This window comes from Oncorhynchus kisutch, linkage group LG1 (genome assembly GCF_002021735.2).
Source record: "Oncorhynchus kisutch isolate 150728-3 linkage group LG1, Okis_V2, whole genome shotgun sequence".
Classification (NCBI taxonomy): Eukaryota; Metazoa; Chordata; class Actinopteri; order Salmoniformes; family Salmonidae; genus Oncorhynchus; species Oncorhynchus kisutch.
In genome coordinates this window covers 67,539,462-67,548,757 of record NC_034174.2, presented here as the reverse complement: position 1 = coordinate 67,548,757, position 9,296 = coordinate 67,539,462, and positions in this window count along the sequence as shown.

The following is a 9,296-nucleotide window of genomic DNA, read 5'->3' as shown; positions in this document are numbered from 1 at the left end:
GGGCACTGAAGATGAAACGTGGCTGGGTCTTTCAGCATGACAATGATCCCAAACACACGGGCAACGAAGGAGTGGCTTCGTAAGAAGCATTTCAAGGTCCTGGAGTGGCCTAGCCAGTTTCTAGATCTCAGCCCCATAGAAAATCTTTGGAGGGAGTTGAAAGTCCGTGTTGCCCAGCAACAGCCCCAAAACATCACTGCTCTAGAGGAGATCTGCATGGAGGAATGGGCCAAAATACCAGCAACAATGTGTGAAAACCTTGTGAAGACTTACAGAAAACATTTGACCTCTGTCATTGCCAACAAAGGGTATATAACAAAGTATTGAGATAAACTTTTGTTATTGACCAAATACTTATTTTCCACCATAATTCGCAAATAAATTCATAAAAAATCCTACAATGTGATTTTCTGGATTTTTTTTCTCCTTTTGTCTGTCATAGTTGAAGTGTACCTATGATGAAAATTACAGGCCTCTCATCCTTTTCAGTGGGAGAACTTGCACAATTGGTGGTTGACTAAATACTTTTTTGCCCCACTGTAGATCCTCAGGCGTTTTGCTCTTCAGAAGCTTGGCCAGTCGCTACAGAGAGAGAGAAAAACAAGTCAGTCTCTAGTACTCTAGTCTGTTTCCCACAGTAGGGTCCAGTCACAGCATCAATCCCTGTGACAGATCCCAGGGCTTGAGAAAACATCTTTGATCATAGATCAACTTGAAGCTCAGAAATGCAAACATGCCAGGACCAATGAGAGAGGGTGAGATAGTCAGGCGGGTTTTATAGTGTAATTGTTATTGTAATGACATAGTTTATGACTATCTAGCCTATGCTATTTGCATCTCAAAGACAGAATTCACAAACATTTTTTTTTAAGGGAGCACAATTAACACTTTCTCCACATAGTCTGTTTTCATCGTCCGTATACAAAGATCTTCCATCAAACATCATAAGAAGGAAGCATCTCTCCTTGCTCTTCTCCTCGTTCTCGAACACAGGGTTCTTGGGCCGGGAGGAGGGCGACGGCATCAGTGTCTTATCCAGAAGAAGCTCAGGGTCAACTGTGACAATACCTGAAAAAAGGCCACAGTTAGGAGTGCCATGGCCAAAAGTGACAACAACCAATGAAAACATGCAATAGGGTTATTTAAAATGTTGAAATCTTACCTTGTTTTCTTCAGCATTTGATAAGCTTCACTGATCTTGGCCTCATCGGGTAAAGAGAGTGTCCAGCTGAAGAGCATGTCTACCACTCTCTTCTTCACCACCTCCGACACTCTGTCACCTAGATACTGGAACAGGAACAGGGTTCATCTGGATGGATTCCATTTGAACAAAGCAACACATTACAATTATAGATCTATGGGGTCAAGGACCAACAGAAAACTGTTGATAGTGATATTATCTACTTACTTTAGGTGACATCCCTTTGATGAGTTAATTTAGGATGCCTGGAGTCATTACAATACATTCAGTCTGGAGTTCATTACATTACCCTGACTTATCTATGGACATCAGTGGACAGCTCTTCTCTCAAGGGCTCTTTGTCTGAAACCTAGTGATGCAGCTCGTCTCCTCTTTGTTTCCTTTGATAGTGATATTGATTGCGTATGATAAGTAATACGATGATATATGATACAATAAATCCAACTGACTTGTCTGATTAGCAGCTCTTGAGTAGTATTATTTTCAACTTTGTTCTGATTGAATATCTTCAGTTTTGTTGGAAAGGGTTAACACTGAAGAGAAAAAAATATCCAATCAGGATTTTTCGTTGGTGGTCTCTGGGGAGATTTTTATAGCTAGGTAAGTGAGCTATTGGCTAGGTCATCATAACCTAGATACGGAAACATTTTGGAGTGAAAGTGGAATCAACCAATCACATTTTGACTTGTAATGGCTGGGACCGTTTTTACAAAAAACTTATGGAAACTCTGCCTTCTTGAAGGCCAACAGCTCACTGCTCAATAGCGAGCAGTACTTTCAGGACGTTGAAATCAGGTTTATTTTGGGTTCTGAATTAAAGTTAAACATACTTATTGTCCTGTTGTTGAAAATACGTATTTTACCGACGTTGAAAATTTCTATTTTCTAGATGTTGAAATCAGGCTCATTTTTGGTCACTGGTTACTTTGTGTGGTTAATGTGAAATGTGTTTTGCAATGGGAAGTGATAGTTTCATTTTGGTAAATTTAGATTGGGAAATGCTTAGCCTAATAGTTGTGTTTTTAAAAATTCTTCTGATTGTGAACTACTGGCTTATTATGTTCAAGTGAATGAACAGCGTATCCTTTAACAGCATGCTGTATGTGACTGCTGTCCATCAGCCCTATGCAGTGGTGTAGTGGTGCCTGGAGAAGTAGGTATACTCTAATTTTGCCAAACATTTCCCCAACGGCCCACCCAGCGAAGGAAAGGCCCCCCGTGGGAAAAATCCTATGTTTTTTCAAATTAATTTTGCTTAAACCACATCAGGAGACCATTTGAGGTCTGAGTAGTATTTATGTAATAATAATGTTTTTGGTTTTTGCTCAATCTGATTGGTCAGGGCCTGGCTCCTCAGTGGGTTGGCTTGTGTCCACCCAAGCCCATTCATGCATACACCCCTGATGCAAACAGCACATGACTGAATTACGATTCACAAATAGATTACTAACCAAGACTTTGGACCAATCTTTTACAGTATCTGGTATGCATACCCATTGTTGCCTTAAGTTGTCATTTACCGGTAGATATCATCAGTTGAAACGTCTTTCCTACCTGCTACCGATGTCCTTCTTCTGTGAGCTGCTCCATGCCAAAACCAGTTGAGAGCTGAGCGCTCTTACTGCCTGCAGATGATATTCTGATGAAACTAGACCATGAATGCGGCGCACATGTGAATATATTTCACATGCTTTGGGATTGTGTAGGCTACTTTGTGCATTATTTCACTATTGTACTACATACTTGAAGAGTCGCATACCTCCACTACACTACTTTGATACACATCAGTGGGGATGAGGAAGTGAGTATAGGCAAAGAAGTTACAGGTCTGTGAGAGACAGAAATCTTGCTTGTTTGTAGGTGACCAAATACTTATTTTCCACCATAATTTGCAAATAAATTCATAACAAATCCTACAATGTGATTTTCTGGATATTTTTCTCTCATTTTGTCTGTCATCGTTGAAGTGTACCTATGATGAAAATTACAGGCCTCTCTCATCTTTTTAAGTGGGAGAACTTGCACAATTGGTGGCTGACTAAATACTTTTTTTGCCCCACTGTACGCCAAAACACATGGTTTGATGCCATTCCATTCGCTCCGTACCAGCCATTATTATGAATGGTCCTCCCCTCAGCAACCTCTACTGATGCACTGGTATTACCATTGCTGTCCTTTTAGTAGTACAAACCTGACACACACTGAAGGCCTAGGTCCAATAGGTTCGGCACTGTGCAAACATGTCTATAATAGAAATAAAGACTGCAGGTATTCATGTTTCAAGAAAGGAGTGTATATATTTGGCCTGCCCCCACTGAGTTTTTTTACTCAGTTGATCTCGGGAAGAAATTACGAGTCCTCACTGTCCGAGACAAAACCAAGTACAAATGTATCTGACAAGGAGACAAGACCGAGACACTCAGTGTGGTCTTAAGACCGGACTCGAGATTATTCTTATTTTTTATCTGTACTTTTTACTTGTCTATGTTATAACTTTAAAACGCCAGTAATGAGTGCTGGGTGTTTTTTAAAAAGGGAAACTTTTTCAGCAACAGGTTAAATTATGCCTGATAGAATGACAAGTGACCTTATGACAGCTCTGCCTAGTTCTCGTTCTGCCTAATCTTTTAATTCTCGATGTTGGCGCCAACAATTTGGTACATTAAGCAAAGTATCCAGAGTTCTTGTTCAAACTTCTGTCATGGTCTCTCTTACAGGTCTGATGCCTATTTTACTGTCTGCCTTGTACATGGAAACCTGTGGTTCAATCAATGTACACATGTATTTACAGCCACAGGTCAATTTTGTTGAAATATAATTGAAATGAAATTGCACATATGGCTTTAGTGAATTCACATTTTCAAGTGCTGTTCTGTAGATGTTGAAGGGTCAAGCTGGGCTACATGACCGTTACTTGTTCATTCAAATTCATGCAGGTTTATCACTGTAAAAGTCTCAATGAATATTAGCACAAATCAAAATTAACATTAAAGTCACTTTTGACCACCTATGCCTTTTTTTCTGATGGGAAGAGGGCGGTTGGCTGTGTAGTCACTCAATTATCTAAATACATTTAAATTGAGTTTGAGAATTTAATAATACTACTGTACATATTAACTGTAAGATGCCCTGGCTGTGGCCAAATGAAAGCCGCGTCCATTGTTTTGATACCCTGTCTTTTTAAATATTTGTAAGAGTTCTTTGACAGAAGCACTTCATGTACATGATCCAAGCCTCTGGCATCTGTAGTGCTGTAGTTGTCTCGGTGCCAATGGCAAAAGCTCCGACACAGGACTTACAGATGAATGGGTGCTTTGACGCACAGCCTGACAGTAATTAGAAAGGAATGTTACAACCAAAATGTCATGGCTTTCACTTATGAAGTTGTTGCTTTTGCACAGAGTTCATTGTTTGGCAAAAACAATGATTCCAATTATCTTAGACTTCTTCTCCGCTTGTGCTGTACAGTTTATGACTGTAGCAATAAATAATACAAAGTCCACCTTTTCAACATGTAGCATTTCACCATCCCTTTCACTATTCCAGTCAGATACATTTGATACAAGCAACAAATAGATCTATTGGGTCAAGGACCAACAGAAAACAGAAAACAGTTGAAATTGATATTATCTACTCATTTTAGGTGACTTCCCTTTGATGACTTCATTTAGAATGTCTGGAGTCATTATGTCAGTTCATTACATTACACTGACTCTCTCGATGGACATCAGTGGATAGCTCTTCTCTCAGGGGTTCTTTGTCTGTCTGAAACCTATTGATGTCCAGCCCAGGCAGGATGTTGAATTGGAGTTATCCCTGTCGTTGCTTATGGCTGTGGACTCTGACTCGTCCTCCAAATTGTATTTTCTAGGTCGTAACTCGCAACCCCTTGGGATTGAGCAATTAAAAACAATCCATGAAATGGCCAAGCTAAGCAGTTTTAGTTTCATTCTACTTGATTAGATGAGGTGTTTGGCTGCTTATAACTCTATCAAGCATCTGAAATGTTATCACTTCTGGCATGAGACATCTGTAAATTAGAATCTAAGCCCTCTGTCAAATGAGAATCAAACAAGGTTAATGTGCTGCCCAGTTCTCCTCCAACAGCCATAAAGACACCAACGCCAGGGTGAGATGATGGCTTATAATGTGTGTGTGTGTGTGTGTGGGGGGGGGGGGGGGGGGGGGTGATACATCTGGAATTTCCCATGTTGACATTTCCTCAAAGTTAAACAATGGGTTTTCTTTGTTGAGGATTTTCTCTTTCAATTTCATGTACTTGACCTACTCCTTTCTGTTGTGTTTTCTAATCACTTACCCTTTTCCCCTTCATCTCTTAGAATGGAGACAATGCCATGGGGAACGCTGGTGAGGACAACTTAACTTCCACTTCTGAGGAGTAATTTTCTCCTCTCATACAGGACTAACAAAGGCCTAAGTGCAATAATTTGGTTGGGGAAAAAGTATTTATTTATATATATATAAAATAAATAAATAAAATACACTTTTTTATTTATCAGGGAGTGCGGCAGCACACTTCCCACAGCTATGTTGAAATGTTGAATATTAATAGTGTATGTGTATAAAGGGAAAGGAAAAGGGGGATACCTAGTCAGTTGTCCAACTGACCCCAAGACATGCTAACCTCACCATTACAATAACAGTGGAGGATAACATTCTTGGGGGGCATATGATGTTTGTGTCTAACTTTCTCGCTCATCATTATTTACGATTCATTCAGGACTATCCATAATCATGGTAGCATCCACATGAATGTAGAATTGTTTAGAAACATATTCTAAAATGACAATACATCATTTACCTTTAATTTCTATTGGGAACTAAAATAATCTGACAACTAAAACAAACAGCAAATGCCTCCAACAAGTTTGTAGAGTCACAAGCTTGATGTAATCATTGCCTGCTAGGTATATGGGACCAAATATTACTTTCAGAGCTGGAATAAATGCTGAACTGATTAAGAATGGCCACACAATTCCAGTCAAAATAGAAGATAAGAAATATTGTAGCCTAACATTACGAAACGTCCCCTCAATATCAACTGTGTTGATTTTCAGCAAACTTAACATGTGTAAATATTTGTATAAACATAACTAGATCCAACAACTGAGACAAACTGAACAAGTTCCACATGAATGTGATTATTACATTTCTGTTAATGTGTCCCCGAACAAAGGGGGGTGACGAATATGAAGCGAGTGCCAACCATCGAGAGCATACAGGTCACAGTGGTGGGTAGTATATGGGGCTTTGGTGACAAAACGGATGGCACTGTGATAGACTGCATCCAATTTGCTGAGTAGAGTGTTGGAGTCTATTTTGTAAATGACATCGCCGAAGTCAAGGATGGTAGGGTAGTCAGTTTTATGAGGCTGTTTGGCAGCATGAGTGAATGATGCTTTGCTGCGAAATAGGAAGCCGATTCTAGATTACATTTTGGATTGGAGATGCTTAATGTGAGTCTGTAAGGAGAGTTTACAGTCTAACCAGACACCTAGGTATTTGTAGTTATCCACATATTCTAAGTCAGAACCGTCCAGAGTAGTGACGCTAGACAGGTGGGCTGGTGCGGGCAGCGATCGGTTGAAGAGCATGCGTTTAGTTTTGCTTGCATTGAGGAGAAGGTACGGTGGGATTCGAAATGGTCAGTGATCTATTTGTCAACTTGGCTTTCGAAGACTTTAGAAAGGCAGGGTAGGATAGGATAGATAATGGTCTGGAACAGTTTGGGTCTAGAGTGTGTCCCCCTTTGAAGAGGGGGAAGACTGCGGCAGCTTTTCAATCTTTAGGGATCTCAGACGATACGAAAGAGAGGTTGACCAGCATGGTAATAGGAGTTGCAACAATTGCGGCGGATCATTTTAGAAAGATAGGGTCCAGATTGTCTAGCCCAGCTCATTTGTAGGGGTCCAGATTTTGCAGCTCTTTCAGACCATCAGCTATCTGGATTTGGGTGAAGGAGAAATGGGGGAGGCTTGGGTAAGTTGCTGTGGGGGGTGCAGAGCTGTGTACCGGGGTAGGGTTAGCCAGGTGTAAAGCATGGCCAGCCGTAGAAAAATGCTCATTGAAATGATCGATGATTGTAGATTTATAGATGGTGACAGTGTTTCTTAGCCTCAGTGCAGTGGGAGGTGTTCTTATTCTCCATGGACTTTACAGTGTCCCAGAACTGTGCTACAGGAAGCAAATTTCTGTTTGAAAACGCTAGTAACTGCCTGTGTATATTGTCTCCTAACTTCCCTGAAAAGTTGCATATCGCGGGGGCTATTCGATGCTAATGCAGTACGCCACAGGATGTTGTTGTGCTGGTCAAGGGCAGTCAAGTCTGGAGTGAACCAAGGGCTATATCTGTTCTTAGTTTTTTTTTTATGGAATGGGGCATGTTTATTTTAGATGTTGAGGAAAGCACTTTTAAAATAATAACCTTGCATCCTCTACTGACAGAATGAGGTCAATATCCTTCCAGGATACCCGGGCCATGTCAATTAGAAAGGCCTTCTCGCTGAAATGTTTTAGTGAGCGTGTCGTCAGAAAACATGTGCACAAGAATGTTCCATGTCAAAGGATTTGTGTCTTGTCCCCCAATGAATGCAAGAGCAGAAATCTGGGTGAAAGAATATACTTTTATTCTGGTGAGGACAAAGAAACAAGGAATACAAAGACTTATGTTACTATCTCACCACTCCCATATTAAAATGTAATGGCATTCCATATGATGCAATATGACATGCTTTAGAAGGAAAGTGGCACTGCGGAAACAAATTGGGGCTGAAAATACAAGGAGCCAGGACTAGGTGTGGAAGAGGGGAGACACAGGTGCAGCACAAATTGGTAGGACCTCCAGAGACACAGGTGAACTCCAGTCAGGAAGCATCCTACAGCACTGGAGATGTCTCAGCACCGGTGTCACCTCAAGGCCTTTATGTTGACTTCACACTGACTTCACCTTGCAGTGATTTCCCTCCTGCAATATCTTATTTTAAATTTAAGCTTTGACAGAATAAACAACACCAAATTAGTTTATGTCCTGTGTTGTGTTTACTTTTGCCAGGCTACAATTGTCTCTTTCACTTTGCTTTCATGTAGTTTGCCTACCCCTTTCCATTGTGTGGTCAAATAATTAACCCCCTTTTCCTTCATCTCCTCTTAGAATGGAGACCATGGGGAATGGTGAGGACAATTTAAAGTTTAATGTCCAGGTTATCTCAACATGGGAAAGGAGACAGGATAACATGCTTGAGACTCTTAAGCATTTCAACATGTGGCAATACAGCCTCTTGGGCTTTTAAACAATGCATAATAACATACAAAAAGTCCATAAACACTCATTGAATGTGGAATGTTTCAACACTTCAAACCATACTAAAATCATGTTTTTTTAAATGTCAAATCTATTTTAGGAGTGTTTATATATTAATAATAACAATAGTTGTCTGATAACATTGTGGAGGTCGAGGGCATTTCCACTCCAGAGCAGAGAGACATCCTGGGTTGAGTACCCTCTCCAAACTCCGCCATCCTTTTCTCTTTTTTATAAAAGAAGAATCTCCACCCGTATATATCTGAGTCCAGGAATTTCGTCCCGTCCTCCTCTTCTTCTCCTCCCTCCCAGAGTCCATTGCTTTGATAGGAATATTCTAAAAAAAGAGGGGGTAAGAGTTATGTATCTGATCCAAGCCTCTGGCATCAAATCAAATTTTATTTGTCACATGCGCTGAAAACAGGTGTAGACCTTACTGTGAAATGCTTACTTACGAGTCCTTAAATCAACAATGCAGTTTTAAGAGTTAAGAAAATATTTACTAAATAAACTCTTTTCAGTCTCCTGCGGAGGAATAGGCGTCGTCGCGCCCTCTTCAGGACTGTCTTGGTGAGTTTGGACCTGATAGTTTGTTGGTGATGTGGAAACCAAGGAACTTGAAACTCTCGACCCGCTCCACTACAGCCCCGTCGATGTGAATGGGGGAGTGTTCGGCCCTCCTTTTTCCTATAGTCCATGATCAGCTCCTTTGCCTTGCTCACTTTGAGGGAGAGGTTGTTGTCCTAGCACAACACTGCCAGGTCTCTGACCACC